The sequence below is a fragment of the Mixophyes fleayi genome, chromosome 4 (assembly GCF_038048845.1).
Source record: "Mixophyes fleayi isolate aMixFle1 chromosome 4, aMixFle1.hap1, whole genome shotgun sequence".
NCBI classification, from domain to species: domain Eukaryota; kingdom Metazoa; phylum Chordata; class Amphibia; order Anura; family Limnodynastidae; genus Mixophyes; species Mixophyes fleayi.
In genome coordinates this window covers 154,609,767-154,632,789 of record NC_134405.1, presented here as the reverse complement: position 1 = coordinate 154,632,789, position 23,023 = coordinate 154,609,767, and the positions used below count along the sequence as shown (strand labels likewise).

Below are 23,023 nucleotides of genomic sequence, written 5' to 3'. Positions count from 1 at the left end.
TCTTACTATGGGGGCTCTCATAATGGGCCTTCCTTCCCCAGTGCTGGGACCTTTGTGCTGTGCCATTACCCACACCCCCACCAATGACGCACGAACCAGCATCATTGCGTGGGGACGTTGACACAGTCAACGATGTGGGCATGCCCCCATTTAGTAACTCAGGCACATATAGAAACCATTTTAATTCCTATACTGTTCACCTGATTTGGATGTAAATTCCCTCAAAATTAAAGCTGAAAGTCTGCAGTTAAAGCACATCTTGTTTGTTTCATTACAAATCCATTGTGGTGGTGTATAGAGCCCAAAATATGAGAATTGTGTCGATGTCCCAATATTTATGGACTTGACTGTATGTCTAATCTTTTGCACATACTATTTTACAATCTGAACAATGTCTTGGAAGTTATTCCCCGATCAAAAAGCTACTGAAAGGGGGCGTGGCTTGGCGGCCATTTGAGTCGGACGCGTTAGGAGTGAGCTCCTGCTCCAAACCACATAGAACACCTCAATATCTAATACAGGGGTGCGCTCACAATCCACACGTGGGCGGAATTGCTCCACGGTGCACCCAAGCGGCAATCTGAGCCCTCAGACACCCGAGGCTCTGCCCTACATCCGATGCCTGGGAGTGCGGCCTAACCCGCCTCGTGTCTTCCAGAGACTGATCACCACCAGTAAGTCTAGCCAAAGGCTTACCTCTCCGGCGGGTGCCCAGCGGCTCCGGTCTGTTGGGGGTCCAGGCGGAGTCCTTCTCGGCGGGACAGCCCTGCAGGCGCAGCTGCCGATATCTGTAAGCGGTAGGAAGGGATCCTCCAGCGCTGCCCTGAAGTCTGTCGGCTCTTTTGATCCAGCGGGGCAAACTAAGCTAACTGCCTGCTAGCGCCTCAGCACCTGCCACAACACAGACCAGAACCAGATCCCAGATGCTGTCACTTTGGCCTCAAGGTACAAGTTAACTATCTATCTATATTGTCTGGCTGAAGGAGGTTAGTCCTCCACAGATAGCAGCTTTGGAATACAGATCCACAGAAAGAATAGATTCACCTGTAAACAGGCATCTCTCAGTGGAAACATTTACTCTGATGTAGCAACACTGACATCTGGTGGCAGTTTTCCGTTACTACATTACCCATCCAATCTACCAGTACATAAATTCTTCAAGTCTGTTCTATGGAGGTTAGCTCTCTGGCCAGACAGGGGCGCACTGGACATACTGTAATACTCCTTTAAACAGACTGCGGGCCGCGTTCTGCGGGATGGCTGCCTAGACCAATCATGAGGAGACGCAGATAGCGGCAATCTTACCACAACAGTATGTACTACCTGCAATGATTATTACACTTTGAACAAGTCGCTGAACACGCTTAGGATCGCCTTGATGGGCAAAGACCGAAAAAGCTCGGCCAAGAAAAACCATAAAAAACCCCAGGAGACCCCTCAACGTTCCGATCTTCGCTCATATCTACAAATTCCTGTGGCCGTGGAAGAACCAGAGATGACATCTTCTGCTGCTTCTGGCTCAACATCACCTGACACACGCCAGGATGACACAAACCGTCAGAAGGGGAATGGGGTAGCAGAACAACAGGATCTGTCTCAGGTCCTACAAATGCTTAAGTCCCTCCCGACTAAGCAAGAGCTTCCCTCCAAAAAAGATTTTGAAGCGCTGGAAGCAAAATTGCAAGAGATTGTCCACCAAGAAGTGGCCACACTGCAAGCAGACATCGCCCACCTTGGCCATCGCCTGGTGGCCCTTGAAGAACACAAGGAAAAGGGAGATGAACGTGTTACAGCTCTAGAAAAGACGGTGGCGGAACAAGCTAAGGCTCTGCAAGGATTCCAGCAAAAGATAGATGATTTAGATAATCGGGGTCGTCGGAACAACTTACGAATACGGGGTTTGCCGGAGGATGTCCCCCCACAGGGCCTGATAGACGCTTTGACAAAGGTGTTCAATGAGGTTCTGGAATTACCATCAGACAATACAATTGTATTTGACAGAGCGCATAGGGCACTACGCCCAAGGGGGGCCCCAACGGAAAGGCCTAGAGATGTTATATGCCGACTCCATTACTACACGCAGAAGGATGAGATTGTACGCAAGCTAAGGGGTCTCCAAGGATTGGAGTTCAACGGTCAGGAAATCCACATATTCCAAGACCTCTCCTGGCAAACTCTACAATTTCGGAGGCAGCTTAAACCCCTCACGGAGGAGCTCCGGAAAAAATCAATTAAATACAGATGGGGCTTTCCGCTCCAACTGCAAGTTACACATGAGGGAAAGTCAGCAGTCCTCAGGATTCCGCCGGACTTGCCGGACTTCTGCTCCACTTTGAGCATTCCACTAATTGCTCTAGCTGAATGGCAGGAATCCCATCAACGTCTATACCCGGTAATGGAGGCACAACACGACGATAGATTCCACCTTTCAAGTAGATCTAAACGGTCACCGCAAAAGCGTTTGAATCAGCAGGCGCAAGGGAACACTTGAATATGCACAACTGAGTGCGAATATCCACCCCTCGGAGGAAGACCTCTCCTAAGACCCTGCTGAAGGCCTTCTATTGTAGATTGTTTTCCTTGGGCGAGAATATCCTCAATATTCTTATTTTATTTTTGTCTATTTAATAGTCTTCATCCCTAATGTGCTATTCTAAATTGCTGATGACCATTTTTGATCTGTTTAGCCCATCATCATTTTTCTAAAGTTCTCTAAAGTTTTCTACTGTTATATTGTTCAAGTATTTTCGATAAGCTATGTGTTCATGCTTAATGTTTCACAAAATTAGATTTGTTAGTACATATGTGTAATGTAGGTTCTGTGCCTCTCTGCTGGGCGGGGGCCTGGGTTGAGATCACCCAGGGCTCAGCTGGGGGTGAGGTGCGGAACACTTATTTATGTTTGTTTGATTGTCGCTGTTTGCTGTTCTCCTCAGGGCCCTAAGACCGAGTGTTATATTCCGGGTCATGTCTGGACCATGGTCCTACATGGACTGCCGGAACGGTCTTATAAACGTGCCAAAGATTCTTAGTTCTTTGTTGATACTGATACTTCAGTTTAAACATTTATGGCTTCCTGACCCTCTTCCCTTCCCCCTTATCCCTACCTTTTCTAACTTCCCCCAACTACAATCTACTTACGGGTTCATACCTCTCTCCCCTTTGTGGTGGTACACATGTAATCACTTAGAACTGCTTGGTAATGGTGGGTAGACTCAAATGTGTTACCCTTAATGTCAAGGGTTTGTATATCCCCGAAAAACGGTCCCGTTTATTGCGCGACCTCATAGCTAAAAAAATTGATGTAGCCTTCATACAGGAAACTCATTTTAAACAAGGTTTTGCTCCAAGGTTGCACAGTCGCCAGTTCCCGTATGTCTTCACAAGTGACAATGCAGGAAACAAGTCCTTGGGAGTGGCGATTCTCATGTCTAGTCGTCTACCTGTTCAGAATATAGACCCACATATATTACAAGAAGGCAGAGGTCTGGCAGTGACATGTACAATCTTTTCCCAAATGTATACGTTTGTTAACATCTATGGTCCGAATTCTAATCAACCTCTATTTCTAGAAAAGCTTCTGGATAAAGTGGAATCGATAAAGAAGGGCATCACCATAACAGGCGGAGATTTCAACTGGGTTCTGCATCCACCGACGGACTCATCTTCAGGATCTGCTAGATTGGCCGGTAAGCTGTATCGAAGGGTGAGACGTACTTTGCACGAACACCAGCTGGTCGACACATGGCGTCTTAAACATCCCACAGACCGTGACTATACTTTCTTCTCGCACCCACATAATACATATTCGAGACTGGACTATTTCTTTCTCACCCACAACCATTTGCCCATGATATCAGAAGTAGCTATAGGCCAGATTACATGGTCTGACCATGCGCCGGTGTATCTGACGCTCTCTATTTCTAGAACAGGTAGTAGACCTTTCACCTGGAGGTTAAACGAGCTCTTAATCCAGGAAGCGCATAACAAGACAGTGATAGAAGAGGCCATTGCGGACTATGTCCAGACTAATGACACCCCTGACATTTCGAAGATTTCTCTATGGGAAGCTCATAAATGCGTTATACGAGGTAAACTTATCCAAATGGGTGCGATCAGAAAGCGAGAAAGAATAGCATATAGGGACTCACTCCTAGAAAAAATCAAGACACTAGAAATGCGACACAAATCTTTCTTAGATCCCTCTGTTATGACAGAATTGACAGAAACCAGGAAGACTCTGAACCAATTAATGTCAGATAAAATTAAACATGACCTACGTAGATGTCAGAACCAGTTTTATCAGTGGGGAGATAAACCAGGGAAGCTTCTGGCTCGTGCACTGCGCAAACAGAGAGCCCAACTATATATTCCTCAGATTAAGACAGACGCAGGGTCCACACTAGTTCACACCACTGATATTGCTGGGGCGTTCCAGACCTATTACACTAAGCTTTACAATTTGTTCGACACGCTGAACACAGCCAACCACCCGACCAAACAGGCTCGCATAGCAGAATACCTTAAGCGCATAGATTTTCCCACATTAGATGAGGATGCCGTACAATTATTAGAAGAACCCTTTAAGATCGAGGAACTGGAAGAGGCGATCAAGACGACACCATCAGGGAAAAGCCCGGGGCCGGATGGTTTCACCATTCTTTACTACAAAACTTTCAAAGCACAGCTAGCCCCTCTCTTGCTGCAGGCCTTTAACTCTATTTCTGCCCAGAAACACTTTTCCCCTCAAACGCTAGCTGCTCAGATTACCGTATTGCCAAAAGAAGGGAAAGATCCAGCTTCATGTGCTAGTTATAGGCCCATCTCTCTACTTAATGGGGACATTAAGCTTTACGCTAAGCTGATAGCAAATAGATTAAAACCATATTTGACCCAAATCATCCACTCTGATCAGGTGGGGTTTGTTCCAGGGAGGGAGGCGAGGGACAACACCACTAAGATAATCAATTTAGTACAATATGCGCATACTGCCAATATCCCAACAGTTTTATTATCCACAGATGCCGAAAAGGCATTTGACAGAGTAGACTGGGAATTTATGAAAGGGGTACTTAGTCACATGGGCTTAGGCCCTCGGAGTATGGCTCGAATTGCCGCCTTGTATACGCAGCCAACTGCAAGGGTCAGAGTAAATGGGGAACTATCAGAACCCATTATAATATCTAACGGTACCAGACAGGGATGCCCTCTGTCTCCTCTGATCTTTATCTTGTGTATGGAAGCATTGGCCCGCTCTATCCGGGCAAACCCTGATATCTCTGGTCTACAGATGGAGGACAAAAGCTTTAAATTGGCCCTCTTCGCGGACGACCTCCTAGCAATCCTCACTAACCCTGTGGTTTCGATCCCTAATTTACTATCAGAATTTCAGCAATATGGTGAGCTATCTGGCTTTAAAATTAACTACTCAAAATCGGTAGCTATCAACATCTCTGCGCCCGAGGCAGTAGTTGAAGGCCTGAAGCCAGCATTCTCATTCACGTGGCATCCATCACGACTTAAATATTTGGGGGTGTTTATCAACAAAGACAACGCAAAGATTTTTGAAGACAATTTTACTCCTATCACAAGCTCAATTTGTAGGGACTTGAGAAACTGGTGCCCAAAAGGCTTTTCCCTGATAGGCAGAGTCAATGTGGTTAAAATGAATGTATTACCACGGATCCTCTACTTGCTTCAAACGCTCCCCATACACCTCCCCATTTACTGGTTTAAAATGCTACATAAAGCAGTCAGGGATTTTGTGTGGAAGGGTAGACGCCCCCGGTTTAAACATGATACACTTTATATGCGCAAGCACGCTGGGGGACTACAACTCCCCAACTTTGCATTATACTACGATGCGGCTATGTTAAATAGGGTGGTAGACTGGACGAGACAGAGACTGGACAAACAGTGGGTCTGGATCGAGAGCTACGTTGTAGGCAAGGCACTTCAATTTTCAACATGGCTGCACCCACTCCCTAAAGTCATTCACCCGACTGTTACACCAACTCTGGCTAGATGGGCCAGACTGCGCTCGGTTCCCCACATTTCCTCACGACACTCGCCTTTGACCCCGATATTTGACAACCCGGGATTTCCCCCAGGACTTGCTAGACAGACGTTCAGACATTGGATTGGGGCGGGGCTCCGCAGGGTTGGCCAGCTGGTGGGCGCGTCTGGGGTCTTGCCTTTCGCCGATCTCCAATCTAAATGGAAACTTCCGAATGCGGAGATTTGGAGATACATACAGCTCCGCCATTTTCTCGGATCCTTGGGGATACGGGAGTCCGTGGGGCGGCCGCTTACACAGTTTGAATCTTTATGTACCTCTCCGCTATATCCTAGACATACTCTATCTCTCATCTATAGTAATCTCATTGAATACACCTTTAATAAACAACCCACCTTCATACGACACTGGGAGAGGGAGCTGACTTGCTCGATATCCGAACAAGATTGGAAAGATATCTTCTTACGCACCCAGTCGAGCTCGGTCAGTATACGGGTGGTGGAAACACAGTATAAGGTGATGACTAGATGGTATAGATGTCCTAGCTTGCTGGCTAGGATGGTTCCTGGGATGTCGAACGTGTGCTGGCGATGTATGTCGGCGCCGGGCACTCCGTTACATGTATGGTGGGACTGCATAGCTCTTAGAACTTTTTGGGACGCAGTCCTTCTAATTACTAAAGAAATTACGGGCGTTGAGCCACCTAATTGCCCCAAATACTGGTTATTGAATTATAATAAAATGACAATCTCTAAATACAAAAAATCAACAATTAAAAACCTTAGCAACGCGGCAAAGGCCGTGATTCCAGTACATTGGAGATCCCCGAAGATCCCTACCATTAGAGAGTGGTTTGCCCGAATAGAATCCTATAGAATAATGGACGACATACTCTATTCCTCAAAGGACAAATACAGGGAATATCATTACATATGGTTTGAGTGGCTCGAATTCAAGGATTCACCACTATATTCTCAGTGGAATAAATGAACCCCCCTTACTCTCTCTCCCCCCCTCCCGCTCTACCTTTCTCTCCCTCTCTCTATCCCTCTTTGTCTTTCCCCCATCCCTACATGATGTATTATTGAATACTAAATGGTACTATATTGTTATGCTGAACTATTGTTGAATCGTGTTCATGTATATGAGTCTTTACGTAATATTTTTGAATATCCTTAATGCATTGTTCTATACAAAATAGATATGTTTGTAAAAGCTGTTCAATCTTTCAATAAAAAAGAGATTTACAAAAAAAAAAAAAAAAAAAGCTACTGAAAAACAGATTGCCGACCTTCTCTGTAAAAAAACAATTGTATTTAAATCAAGAAGGATATCGTAAAGAAAGCTCAGTATGGGGGCAAATTGCATCTTTGTTGTCTGCAAATAATATCACAACAAGAAAGTGGCTTTATCAGATTTGGAATGAAGACTGTAGAAAATTGTGTACTAAAGCATTAGAACTGTACCTAGATTTTTCATCTTATGAGGCAATGCCACATGTTGAGAATACTGATAAAAGTGTTCAATTGCAAGATAGTGATGAATCCTCATTAAGTAACAATGCCTTAGAGGATGATCGACTGTATTGTTTATGTAACACAAAAAACAACCCTGACGCAGCTTGTGCACAGTGCAGTCTGTGTAAAGATTGGTTTCACCCAGCATATGTCGGATACAAACGTATAACTGACATCCCAGTAATTTCCCCATGGTTGTGTCCCAGCTGTAAGTCAAAAAAAATGAAAAATATACATAAGAACTTAAAGAATGAAACAAGTATTCTGAACAAAATATTGAACATTTTTAATCACATTGAAACAGGACCTGTGGACAATGAACAAAACATAAAAAATTTTAAAGCAAGGTAACTGCATTCACTTCAAGTAACAAGAAATGTTTTTCCAGAGGAAGTGGAATTTTTTTATCCAAAGATAATAAAAGTGTGCGTCGCTTGTTCCAGCCAGTCACCAAAATACTGAGAGAAAATGACATTCCCTACAAGCGGGGATTTCCAGTTAAGCTCCTAGTTCATAGAAACTAGGTGGAAGAAGGATTGAAGATCTTGGAGCCCTGGAACATCCAATCTCCACAGCCTGACCCTAAATCCTGGGATCATTCCAGTGGGGATTAGAACACATAGAGAATGACTCTTCCTGACTCCACAATTCTCCTAAGTATACTATTGTCTTCCCTTGGAGTTCAAGGCGGACACTTTTTCAGAGATTGTTGCCTTACAATCCAGAGACAGTTCCACTGGTCTCTCTCTTCAAAGTGCTGGTCATTTTAGCCACGACACTATATGGAGAGTCACGTAAATCTGGTATCCTTATACTATGACGTTGTTTGGTGGGACCTGCATTATGTGTAGGAATCCTCATGTTTAAGCCACGGGTATATCCTTTGGAATAGCAATTGTTGGAGTAACCTTTCCCATTATGTGGTTTGTCAGGTGCTCTCTCTCATGTTCTCTCCTCAGGTTACAGAGACGGCAGTCGTCAGCAACAGGTCGCTCAAGCCACCTCAGTGGTTATCCTGGGCTGCACTGTGAATATGGGCGCTCTAAAGCTGTTACTAAACCAGGGGTTGATGATCATTAAATGATTAAAGGGAGCATCATTTACCTTGTGCATTGCCGATAGAGATATGCTACAAGTCAGCAGATAGTTATACAAGTAGTGTGTACTAAGAATTGAACACAGAATTCATATTGTTACTCTGAGAAGTTGAGCTGTTCGAGGGTTTAAATTCTAAGTCTCTCACTCCAGTCTTACTATTGTTATATTGTTTTTCATATGTTCGGTTATACTTATCCATGTATACGGGTGGTGGCGCATTGTGGCCCTAGCCATGCGCCCCAAGTTAAGTATTTTGCCGGATCCCTGTCCTTCCAGCAAATGACTTGACCCTATGAACAGGGTTCTTTTCATTTCCTCATCCTATAGGGGGATCTTACCACGCCCCTTCTACCCTTTTCTTTTGTTTCCTTTTCCCTTCTCTCCCATCAGAACACAACATCCTCTGCAACATTCTCTTTATTTTGTTTGAAAATGGAGCTCTCTAGAAACATTATGCATCTATTATGTTACCTCTACCATTCAGTGTATATCACCTTAAATAATGGTTAAGTTTCTACCTCTAAATGTCCGGGGGTTGAATTCCCCCAACAAGTGTAGATTGGCCATGCCCTCTTTACATAAACAAGGCAGACATTGTAGCCAAACAGGAAACACATTTTGCTGCTAGGGCTCCTCCGGTCTTTAGAAACCAACACTACCTGACATGTTTCACCTCCAATGGACCCCTTAAACGATGCAGAGTAGCCCTTCTAATTAGCTCCAAATGCACCTTTACATTATCCTCAAAAGTAGAAGACAAGAATGGAAGATTTTTGATAATTACTGGCCAGATGGAGGGTAAATTGGTCACTTTAGTGTCCTTATATGCCCCCAATTCTAGACAAATACCATTCCTGAAGTCGACAATGACATTAATAGATAAGGTTAAACGGGGTAATGTGATAATATTGGGAGATTACAATCTAGTCGTAGATCCTAGACTTGACAGATCGCTTCCCTCTAGTCTCTCGGATTCCCCAACCCCGGGCAAGCCGTCATTAGTGTTTAGGAGGCTCCTGGCAGAACACGGCCTATATGATGTTTGGAGAGTAGAAAATCCAAATGTTAGGGATTACACGTACATTTCCTCAGTGCACAGCACATATTCCTGAATAGTTCTTATCCTATCAGATAAATGGGCACTACAGAACTCACATAGGGTACAGATTCTCCCTATCTCTTGGTCAGACCATGCTCCAGTGGTATGGTCTTGGAAACCCATGGGGCAATACCCTCCCCTGCACCCATGGCGTCTGGCAGCCCACTTACTTTCTTCTCTGGAAGCCAAGTTAGCAATTAAAGAGGCTCTTTTATCATATATACAAACTAATGACCCCAAGGAGACCTCAATCTTTACTTATTGGTGTGCTCTCAAAGCAGCAGTGAGGTACAGCTATTCAGGTGGCAGCTAGGATGCGGAAAGCAAATTTGCATAGACAGACAGAGCTGGAGACCAAGCTTAAACACATAGAAACACAACTCAAACATCCTACTAGATCCATTTGTACGGAGATCTCTCTGGTTAAGGCTGAATTGCAAAAGTTACTCTTGGCCCGCACTTCATTAGCACTGTCTAGATTACGCCAAAAATTTTATGTGGCAGGCAATGGAGCGGGCAAGTTATTGGCAAGGAAACTGAGGGGGCTCCAGGCCGCAACCGGATTAAGTGCATTGTAAACTCATTGGGCATCAAATGTTCTAATCCCCGGGACATAGCAAATACTTTTGCATTGTTTTATTCAAACCTATATAAACTCCAACTAGATGCCACTGTTCACTACCCGTCTGTACGATATATCCTCCCTTTTGGAAGAACTTCCCCTCCCTTCAATAGACCCCTCAGTTGGAGCAGAGTTCAATGTTCCGTTAGTAATTTAGACAAGCTATTAAACATCTCCCCAAAGACAAGGCAACTGGGCCAGATGGTTATATTAACGGTTTCATCACCTTCCATGAGAAATTGGTGCCCATATTGGAGCAATTATTTAATGCGGGCACAACAGCAGGGAAATTCCCTGCTGAAATCCCATATCATAGTAATCCCTAAACCAGGAAAGGCCCCCACAGACTGCAAAAACTATAGATCTATAGCCCTATTAAATTCAGACATTAACATTTTTGCAAAGCTTATCCCCAGTTATTCCTATGCGGATTCACCCGGACCAAGTGGGGTTTGTCACGGGCAGACAAGCTCCTGACAATTCAGGGCATACCTTCCACCTCATAGAACAGATCCACACAACGGGAGATGCACTGCTCCTGCTTTCACTAGAGGCTGAAAAAGCATTTGACAGACTCCACTGTTTATATATGACAAAGGTTCTGGAACGTATGGGGCTGGCTAGGAAGATTTTGAGAGCTATTCTGGCACTTTATGTCAAATCCTATTTAGCGATGGGTTCCTGTCCAACAATTTTCCAATGGCACCAGACAGGGTTGCCCTTTGTCTCCTCTCATATACCTCATGGCAATTGAACCGCTGGCGGCCAGAGTTAGAATTAATCAGCAGTGTGCAGAAGAGGCCCACAAGTTATGCTTATTCGCAGATGATGTCCTATTTGTTGCCAGCCCGGGGACCTCGCTGGCTGCACTCCATAAACTTCTAACCCAGTTTAGCGAAGCATCTCTGTATAAAATGAATACTTCTAAAACAGAGGCTCTTCCCATTAACATTCCGCAGGAGAGATTACAGAACCTGAAGGACATATATCCCTATACTTGGAAATCCACAGAATTTTTTTACTTAGGTATTCAGATTACCCTGCATCTTGATACTCTAATAGATAAGAATTTCTCTTTGCCATTGTTAGGCTGACGGTCTGTTCACAAACTTACAGAACTAGTTGGCGGAGGTCTTCACCTTTAGCAGCCGCCTTTCCCATAGAGCTTTATACGCTCACCGGTACTCAGATGCCCCCAGGACTTATCTCCAGACGTAGTGCAAGTTTGTAAGGCAGAACCGTAGCGGCAGGTCAGGAGACAGTAGATGGCAGTGGATGGTCAGATGTAAGCCGAGGTCAAAGGTCACTAGCAAGCAGAATGGTCCGTTAACACACCAAAGGTCAGTATCACAGGCAACACAGCGGGGTTCATGGTACAGGGTCACAGGCAAGGTGCGAGGTACAGGCAGGGGGCATACACAGTAATAAATCCAAAAGGTTTTCACCAAACACAGCACAGGAGCAGGTTACCCGACAGTGAAACTGGACGCTATAACCTGCAGGGAGGCCAAGCCCTCCCTGCCTTAAATACCAATTGCAGCCAATCAGAGCCTAGCTCTGGAAGTATCCACAGCCCCTGTTAATACATAGTTAATTTAATTACTTAGCCTGCAGGCTGGTGGGAGTGCTGCTCACGCACCCGTCTTCCTTACATTGCCGGGACGTGGCGCTGAATGAATTAGCGTCCGGGCAAGGCCGGGAAGTGACGTCCCGGTCAGCAAGGAGACGGCCGGGATGCTGGGGAGCACAGAGAGCGAACTGCAGTGGCTGTGAGCACCGCCGCGGCTCGTAACAGCTATTGGTCCAACTTCAGTCCTTCATGGATGTGCTACGAGGACTCCTGGCTGGGCAGAATCTCAGCGTTTAAAATGATGCTCCTCCCAAAGATGATGTATCTATTCCGCATGCTCCCATGCTGACTCCCAGCTTGCTTGATAAATAAACTAGTCAAAGTTATGAGGACGTCTGTATGGAAGGCTAGACCATCACAGATGGCCCTTCAACGTATGACTAGGAGAAAAGCACAGGGGGGGGGGGGGGGTCTGTCCCTCCCTGACCTAGGGAGGTACTACGAAGCATGTCTGCTCTCGCAAATGCGTGATTGGTTCCTTCCAGGGGGTAGGAAACTGTGGGTTGACCAAGAAAAGGCTTACAATCCTAATTTTTCATTGGTCGATCTAGTGTGGGTTCCTTGGGACTGGAGACCTCAAGCTCATTACCTGCCCGCTCTTACTAGGGACGCTTTGATAGTGTGGGACCGATTGTGTGAAGGCCCTGAGGGATTTGCCCGACCTACGGCAAACGTCTCATTACAGGCTGTTGCCAGACAGATTACGGATTTAAAACTTTCAGGATGGGTATCTAGAGGGATTTTGACATTAGGCCAATTGTTCGATTCAGGTATACGTTCCTCCTTCTCCCAGTTGTGTGAGCTATACCACTCTCCGAAAAGAGACTTCTACAAATTCCTTCAGCTTAGACACTGACTGACAGAGCCCTCACTCAAAGATTACGTCATAAGATCTCCTCCGACTATATATCAAGCAAATCTGGCAGCGAGTAGTTACAGAGCTAGTATTACCACCTGGTACACTATTCTAACTTCACAAGTTGATATTACCAAATCCAAAATACAACTTCAAAAGGGAGCTCGATCTTCAGGTAGAGTTCTCAGAGGAGGATTGGGGACGTATCATTCGTAACTCCTTTACAATGTCCAAATGTCTCAATCACACTGAATTGTTGGTTAAACTCTTGAATAGACTGTACGTGACCCCCGAGAGGTTGCACAAAATTTGGCCCTCAGTACAATTACACCAGCATGGCGGGGAAATTGAGAGGAGATATATTTCATGTTTTTTGGTCATGTCCAATTCTGCAACCCCTGTGGATGTTTTTCATCTGTTGGTGTTGGTCCTTGGATATTCAACAAATCCCTCCCCAGAGCTTGCTTTTCTAACATCACTATCACCCCTCAATTCCCTCCGGGGACAGATACGTGATGGGTCATGTCTTTATTGCAACGAGAGCTACCATAGTACAGGCCTGGAAGCAACTGACTCCACCAAAATTGTCTAAGAGTAAAGCTAAAGTGAACTTCAGTTTCGTGATAGAGACTCTAGGAGTTCCGTATTTCACGGCAGCCACTTCACCACTAGTGAAATGGCGTAGTTGGCATATTTACGTCACAGAAGGAGAGAGCGCCCTGTCTCCGTCCCCCCATCAGTTAGCCATGTCGGATCCCATTGGGCCTTAATGGCTTTATTATTCGATTTAAGCAGTACTTAGTGTGTAGGTTTAAGTACTTAGGTGTAATGGATCAGTCTCTGCTCTGTGAAAGAAGATTGTTATGTTTATGGTTTTGAATTCTAATTTCATTTGACAACTGGATATACTTTTATTTAAGGAATGTGTAGATGGCCTGTGCATCATGATACATTGTTGTGTTTCGTACACACTATGTACCCATTTCCCCTGATTTATGTCTTTCCCTTCCCTTGTTTTGTTTTCTGTACCTCAAGCAAATATTTTATAAAACTCAATAAAATTATTTTCAGTTAATTTTTTTTTTTTTTAAAGAAATACCACCTATACTGAGTTTTTTTTGAAAGAGGACTATTCAAATCATGCTCAAAGCAGATCATATTGTTCCAAAGGAATTTATTAATGAAGTGTCCCCATCCAATTTCACAATTTCTCTTTAAAAAGAGGAATGGGACAAAATAAAACCTGAACACAGAACAGGTTATCATGTTTTAAAAAGAGCCGGACTGAGATATGTCATAAATTAAAGAAAATGAATAAGTTCAGTGTTTTAACTTTTAAGTACAACAGAGTCAGACAATCTCATTCTAAAAAAAAGACATTCTGTTTACTGGCATGCTAAAGGTCAGTGCAAGTTTGCTAAATGTAATAAGTACAATATTTCAATATTAAAAAAAAAAAAAAAAAAAAAACACGTAAAAAGTGTGGTCAAGTAAATATGATAGTAGATGTTCAACTGGCTAATGCTGACACAGAACAGCTAATTGCAGGGAACATGGATTCTGTCACATCAATTGTGGTGCTTCAGAAAAAAAAAATCAAGTGAAAACAATCTTAAATGAATACTTGGATTGCATGTCAGTTTAAAAACAACTGGATGAAAGAACTAAATCCAATTTCAGCTAAGCATGCTTACATACAGCAGCACATAGGTATGACCCCATTTGTTCTCCATATGTATTCGGATTCACAATTACATATGATGAAGGATTTGCAAGCTGCAGGGAGATGTTTTTTGTATCTAACTGGCTCTGTAGTAATGAAGACATACAAAATAAAATGCTTTACTACGCGCTTCGTATTTCTGTAACCTGTACATTATCTACGTTCACCATTCTTGTGGCGGAAATGTTGACATCAGATCAAAGTACATCAACCATACAGCATTGGCCATCTTGTTTATGTCGGGATTTTTTTTTTTAAAGTGTGCAAGAACAAGCTTAGTCCATAAAAGGTTGAGATTGATTTTAGCTGGGCTCTTATCCATGCAGCAACAGACATTCAATCAAACCAACATCATGGACTATTTAAAAAAAACGTATCCTAGTTTGTGACGGAACAATATTGTGTAGTTTTACAATTCTGCATATATGTGCTGCACATATGATGAAGCTTATGAGCATGAAAGTATCCAAATTGAAAGCGAGTGTAGGTGCAAAACAATTGTTTATTCATTTGCATTACTACAGAATGCAAGTAGTCTTCAGGAAATTGAAGTTTAACTTTCATGGATGACATGTACACCTAGATGAATTGCATGATGCAATCAACAAATAGAAAGGTTGGAAAAGCTTTTAGAGGATAGGACCATTGGAGATTTAATAGAAAATGACAGACGAAGAATGGATCATCAAGAGGGGCTCTCCATTTTCAAAAGTTATTTTATAATATGTTTACAGAAACCAAAAAAACAAGCAGAAGTGGATGACAATGAGAGTGCAACAGCAGCTCATAATGTACTGCATTGTCCAACACCGATTACTCTCCTGGAATCATATGCTGCAACCATCCCATTATGGAGCGGATTACTGTTCCAAAACCTCAATTTTGGGAAACTACTTGACACTAATGCAGCAGATGAAAATTGGTTCAGGACTACCAAGGTTATCTTAAATGATAAACTACATCGTAGGCCTGGAGATTTTATACTATGTATGTATGTATGTATGTATGAGTTTTTGTAGGGAAGAACATGAGAAATTGGTCTTAATTTTTTCAAGTGTGCACAAAACATAAGATACAGAAGGAAACAATTAGAGACTGAAAGAAGTGTAATAGAAGGAACACAAGAGGAGCCTCTTACCCAGGTAGAAATGTGGCAAAAAAGAAAGAGAGAAGGTAAAAATAGACAAGCCAAGTACTACAACCTACTCAAAACAAAATCACATATGGCTCAAGCAAAGTGTCCAGCTTGGTCAGGGAAAGTAAAGCTTGACAAAAAGACTATAATATTGCGCAACACCTGTACCATTGACAATCTGCTAGTTGTCATTCATCTGGCATTAAGGAAACATGATTGGATTTTCAATGAACTAGACAATTTGAAGAAAAAGAATTCAAGTATCAGTACATTCATGAAAGTCCATCAGCATTTCATGAAGAATGACTGGGTTAAAGGAAAAATTTAATGGTTAAAGCACCTTAATAGATTCCATGGCAGAACTGTGTGGAACGCATATGGAAGAGAAGATTTAGTGGTGTGCCGTCTAAACTATTTTCTAACAGTTGAATCCTTCTGCAACGCACCTTTTTGTCCTGAGCCAGTCACCATTAGAACGACCAGTCTCATTGAAGTTTGGTAGGAATTATTTACATAGGCATTTGCCAACATTAATTGGGTGAGGGGCATATACTACATTTAATGTTAATTCATTAAATTCTTGCGCTCTACATAAAAAGGTTATAAATAGCAAAGTCAATAAATTAAATGAATACCACAATAATTTTCCTGAAACATGGAAATAGCATTACTGTTTACCTAAGGCTGGTGAAAGGTTCTCTGTGCCCTAGGTAAAGCTTCAGCCTAACACCCCTTCTCCCCCCTATTCCCACTTCCCAGCCGCTCACACACTTTACATTTCTAAAATAAAAATAGTGGCTATTACCTCCACTTGGCTGGTTGGAAAGGCTGCAGTCCAGATACTCTGATGTACTGATGTCTGACGCAGAATGCTGTCCAAGAGCAAATGCAGGATTTCTAGAGGGGAGGCTCCCATATTTACTATGTGGCATGTCTATAGAACTGATTTCCAGTGCTTTGAAGGTATATTTTAAAGACTCTCCCAGCATTTTCTCCAACACCCCACCCCCCCCCCATTTTTGTATTATTGTAATCAACGTTCGGCAAACACTGAGTGTTGTGATGTCAAGACAGTGCCAGGAGCACGGCGCCGCAGGGATGCGAAGAGGCGGTGCTGCCTTGTGGAAGCACTGCCTTTCTATAGAGGTAAGGACAGAGACATTGGGAAATAGCAGGCTTGCAATCAAATTGCCCTGTCTGCCTAACAATGTCTAATTCAGTTACATTGTTAATGTCTTGTTAGTGGGGGGCCACAGTGTTGCCCCCTAGGCAGCTACCTAATGGTGGCACCAGCCTTTTGTGTACCCTAAATATCACCTATTTTAAAAAGAAGTCCACTTCAAAATGTAAATCTAAATAATTTATATCTGTAGTAACTTTTTATATCTCTTCCTCAGTTGTGAAGACCTTGAAAACATTATATAGTACTGGCATTCAACCTGTTGTACTGCCTCTAGAAGTTTTTTTGAGATTTATGAAACTGCCAAGTGCTGTTTTTGCACAAAGCTGCACAAATGCATGCACATTCTCCCATTGCTGGCAATAGGAGAATGTGAAGCTTTGCGCAAATAAGGCACGTTACACTTCCAAACTCTTGCCCTTTATGTGGGTGCATGTGTGGTATTGTCTAATTGTTGTTTTTAAAGCGGCAATTACAGGACCCACCACAGTATAATGCTATCTAAAGGTTATATGATCAAGCGTCGGGTCCTGGTATTGCTGCTTTAAAACCGGTAATGTCAGTGTAGCCCTTTGAAGTCACATCAATTTCAAGTGCCGGGGTTTTCTATAGTCACAATTGATTCAAGCCGTGTCGAAAAAGCTTACCCCATCCCTGTAGACTTATAAATTGATTTTGACAATATTGTTTTGTTTATGTTTGCAGAAGAATAGCTTCCTGCAACGGGACAAGGAAATTTCAGAAAAAGTATTTGTACATGGTTTACCATGTATGTTGTTCATCACTGTTAAACCTACAACAGACAATCCTTTGTTCTGTCCATCAAGTCATACAGCACTTCCATCTATTGTTACAGTTTTTGGAAGAAGGTAAAATTACTGTTTACAAAATATAAAATGCAATTACATAATTATTGTTATGATTAGGATTTTATATCTTTTTAACTGGCATGCATAATTTTCCTGATGAACACATTGATAAAAAAAAAAATGTATGGCCCCTCTTCAAATAAGAAAAATGATAGAGTAAAGGAATCTCCATTAAATATTGAATAACTGTTTCTAAAGCAATGATTTATATTTCCTACATAGGTATAAGGCAGTAGCAGTGACCTACAATGTTGGAGAACATTTTGTATGCTTCTTTAGCCCTACAGATTATAGTTCTTTTCACTACTATGATGGAATTAAAGAATGTAAACATCCTGGAAAAGGAATTCAAGTAGCTACACCAGAGTTAACTCAAGAAATTCTTGTACCAGGAGTCAATGTTGGGCATAGCGTTATGGTTCGGCTCAACGATTCATCGTTGAATACCGTTCAGGTAAATATATATTCACTACATGAATAAGTTCTTTAGCAAATCAGGTACAGTTTGGGTTTGGAAATGTATAGCTATTGTTCTTCAACATTTAACTTTGCTTTACATTTCACTGACAAATTGCAAACTTAATACATACTATAACAAATCGCCCTACTAGTTAAGTTATCAGAACCTGTTGTACACAAGAGCTTCACCTTTAGCAACTCCCTTTCCCAAGGAACCAGATATATTCACAGACACCCGGTTGTCCCCAGGACTTAATCTCGTCTAGTAATACCTTAACAAGAGTAGGGGAAAACCACAAAGGACTTGGTAATGAGATGTAAAGCAGAGATCTCTATGGCAACAAGGATGCACGGTACACCTGGACCAGGTTGAGCATATATACTGAGTAACAATAGGATGTGGTATCAACTTCCACCATAATAACAGCTTGACAGCGTAGAGTAGAGGATGGACATAATGCCAGTTTTGGCCAGAGTGAAGATGGCGCTAGAGAGCAAAACACAGTGCAAGGGAAAGTGTAAGGCAAGGTTGCATAAATCTGGAATGAGCATCACAACTGACACAGGAAAGTCCAATAGAGCAAATAGAGAGCACCATGATCCTGCAGCTGGAAAGTGGTATCACAGAAAATAGGCATAGTGAAACAACAGGCAAAAGGTTCAGTCCCGCAAGCTATAAATACCAAGGCTGACATCCTAAGGTATGCAAAACTGCAGCAGTGAAAACAAAAACAGCAATTACCTGCTGATACTAAGACAGTTATTTTTTACTTATATTTTAGCAATAGTCAATTTAAAATACATTTGTTCGCATTCTATTAATCGTCCAATTGTAATAAATATAGCAATTTATTTTTGCTTATCTTTCTAACAGATCTTTACGATTCACGAGGACTGAATAATTTAAATGTGCAATTTTGATATATAAAGAAATTAATTTTCTTAGGAACCTACAATACTAAAGGATACGATTAATGCACAGAAATGGGTGATAGAAAGAAAAAAAACAAAAAAAAAAAAAACACACATTGGTAGAAGTTGTTTTTCTCATCTATACTTTCAATGTGGAAGAGCCATGCAGAATATTGCATCACAAACTACCAAAATGATATTAATTTTGGAAACAAGGAGGAAGACTGCCGGGAGCCATGTGTTTACATTTACAGAGAAAAATGACATGGAAAAGTTCCTTCAGGAGATAAGGGACAAAAAAAGGACTACATACCACATTATGTGTGCTAAATAAATTTTAAAATAATCACTTAATAAAGTTATTATATTGTAATTTTATAAATAGATATTCCTGTTTTTGAACAAGTGTTTTGTACAAGGTTAAATTTTTATAAGCTGTATTTAATTTGTTTTATACCACACTGAATATTATATTATAATTTCTTTAAAATGTATAACTATTGAGCGTATGCATGAGTTAATTCATTAAATATACATTCCTGTTCTTATATTTAAGTTATATAGGGGTGTACAGCAATGACATGCAATCTCATATTTAAGAAGCTGCATTTCAGACGTGTAAGCACTTCAAAAGGCCATAAGTCGAAATTAATCGTGTCGATGTTGTGGAGGGAGGACAGCTATGCTTTTGTTACCATGAGAGCAAAAGGGTTAATATACAGTGAAACACCAACAACTGCCTATCAGCCAAATGCAGGGGTCACTTCTCCTTACTCATCCTCCTTGACCTCTCCGCGGCCTTTGACACAGTGGACCACCCCCTCCTTCTGCAAACTCTTCTCTCTCTTGGCCTCTTCGGTTCTGTCCACGCCTGGTTCTGCTCCTACCTCGCTAACCGCACCTTCTCTGTCTCCACGTCTGGCTCTTCCTCCACCCCCTCCCCTGGTAGGAGTCCCCCAGGGCTCTGTCCTCAGCCCACTACTCTTTTCGCTCTACACTTCCTCCCTTGGTACACTTATCTCCTCCTTTGGTCTTCAGTATCATCTTTATGCTGATGACATTCAACTCTACATCTCTTCTCCTGATCTCTTCCTACCTCCTCTCTCGTGTATCTGACTGCCTCTCTGCCATCTCCTCCTGGATGTCCTCCCGCTTTCTCAAAATTAACGTATCTAAAACTGAATTCATTGTCTTTCCTCCCCCCAGACTCCCCTCCCACCACAACCTCTCTATTGTTGTCACCAACACTACCATCTCCTCTGTTACCCAACTCCGTTGCCTGGGTGTCACCCTTGATTCCTCTCTCTATTGCCCCCCATGTCCAATCCCTTGCCCAAGCCTGTCGCTTGCAACTGCGCAACATCGCCCGCATCCGACCCTTCCTCTCACAAGACGCCACCAAAACCATCATCCACGCCCTCATCATCTCCCGCCTTGACTACTGCAACCTTCTCCTCACTGGCCTCCCCCTCCTTCATCTCGCCCCCCTCTGCTCTGTACTCAATGCAGCTGCTAGACTCCTCTTTCTCTCTCGCCGCTCCTCCTCTGCCATGCTTTACACTGGCTTCCCATCCCCTACAGAATCCTCTTCAAACTCCTTACCACCACTTACAAAGCTCTTTCCGAATCTACTGCTACTATATCTCTAACCTCCTCACCATTCACACTACTGCCCAATCCCTGCACTCTGCTAATGACCGTCGCCTCTCCTCCACTCTAATTACCACTTCCCACTCCAGAATCCAAGACTTCTCCCGAGCTGCCCCCCTGCACTGGAATGACCTCCCTCGCTCCATCCGTCTCGCTCCCAATCTGTGCTCCTTCAAACGAGCACTTAAAGCTCACCTGTTCCTACCTACCATCCACTTAACCCCTTATCTACTCTGCTCGCTCTCCCCTGGTGCCTTTTCTCTCCCCTGGCATCACCGCTCCCTCTCGTGTCTGTTTTGTCCACCCTCCCTTAGGATGTAAGCTCGTATGAGCAGGGCACTTCTTCCCTCGTGCCTGCATACCTGTTCTTCTGCTCCGTCCTTACTCCATATGCCTGTCCCGGCGTGTCTGAAGCATTGGTACTGTGTGTTTATTGTTCTGTACTGTTTAACCCTGTATGGTCTACTGTTTGTACTATGTACGGCGCGGCGGAAACCTTGTGGCGCCCAACAAATAAATGATAATAATAATAATAATAATAAAACACAAGGAGTGATATGTGAAGTTAAGAACGAGTGACCCATGAGCTATGCGAATGGTTAAATGATGAGCAGGACAGGTTAGATAAAAAGACCTGGACACAAGTCAATCAGTTCTGCACACTAGAGGCAGATTCAAAGATGATTCATACTTTGTCTCAAACAGGTTAGGTGTCAATTTAACCAAGATAAAAACATTGAAAAAGAATATGATGGCATTTTCAACAATTTGAACCTATTCCCACCTGATTTTATGCCCAAAGCAACATTGAGCCAAGCAAAAGACAAGTGTTTTATATGTAACTGACCCTCCTGTGTTGATTCCCACTGTCAAATTGGTGTCCCAGCAGCATTTAATCCTTGCAAAACTGCAGCTACTTATTCATAATGATAAAATATGGTGACCTGGCCTCCTGATTTCATGCCCAAAACCTTGTTGGGTCAGGCGCACTACTAATGCAGTTTGTATAAGGTACCCCCTGTTACGATACTTACCTTCCACGCTCCCCCGCCGCTCCGTCGGACCCGGAAGCCGCACTTCCGGGTTTGGCGGTCACGTGATCGCTACCAGGGCAGGGAATTCAATTGGGACACTGTATAAAACCTAGCTCTGACACTTGAAGAGTGTCAGAGCAACTTACCAGTTCCTGGCTCCTGATTCCTGTGTCCTTACTTGTTCCTGTGTGTTGACTTCCAGTGTACTGACCCGGCTTGTTCACTCTTCTGGATTCCGTTGCCCTCCGTGTACCGACCTGGCTTGTTGACCTTCCTGATTGCCTGTGCCCCTGACCTGGATTGCCTCACGATCCTTCCGCTATACGTTATCTGCCTTCCTGTGTACCAACCCGGCTAGCTGACTACGCTTCTGTTCTGGTGTCCCGTGTACCGACCCGGTTTGATTGACTCCGAGACCGCTTCCTGATTCTGTCTACATTGCCTGCCTGTGTACCGACTCGGCCTGTCCGACTACTCTCAGCTTGTTCCTACTCCGCTGTACTACATCTTGGGGCAAACCTGAGGACTGCGACCTGCGACTCCCGGCAGCAAAGCCCATCCCGCCTTGCGGCGGTTCTTGGTGAATACCGGGGAGATCGTTAGACTCCACACCTCAGGTAAGCCAGCGTTAATCAAGATTAGTAGTGAATACAGTAAATCCGTTACACCCCCTTAGTGTTATTCTGATGTGAAATCAGTGATCCAAATTGATTTAATCCTTTAAAAATAAGTTTTTCTGAATAAGAAGCTGGAGCATGAATAAGAAGCGGGAGCATGAATAAGAAGTGAATAAGAAGATAACTTTAGCCTCGTCCGTTTTACAATGTTAGGATTTTCTGCAAGGAAACTACAACATCCCAAAACAAAGTTACTCCCGATGCTAGCAACATGCAAGTCAATGCCATTCCAGTCACACCAAAGCGACTCTACTGTGAAATCTCTGCATCAATTTCATTTTGGGTTAACTGGGTAACAGCGTTGCACAGTAACCTACATATTAATTGGTCAAAAGGCAAGAATATTGTACAGAACCGACCGACTGAAAAGTGAAGCGAGGATCCTGCTTGCGCTCTATGAAGACACAAGTGTATGTTTTAAGCTACAGGTGATAAATAATGCCTGTACCTGCGCGAAATGGGGGGGGGACCTCAGATTTCAACTTTAGGCTGAGCATGGTGACTATCACTTACTGCGTTCATGAGATTCTCCAGAACACAATAATA

General features: G+C 43.2%; 1 protein-coding gene across 2 annotated transcripts in view; it reads right to left on the bottom strand.

The window, feature by feature from the left end:
* Nucleotides 1-23,023, bottom strand: part of MCM10 (minichromosome maintenance 10 replication initiation factor) — a 76,822-nt gene that overhangs the window by 52,032 nt on the left and 1,767 nt on the right. The gene's annotated exons all lie outside the window — the stretch shown is intronic.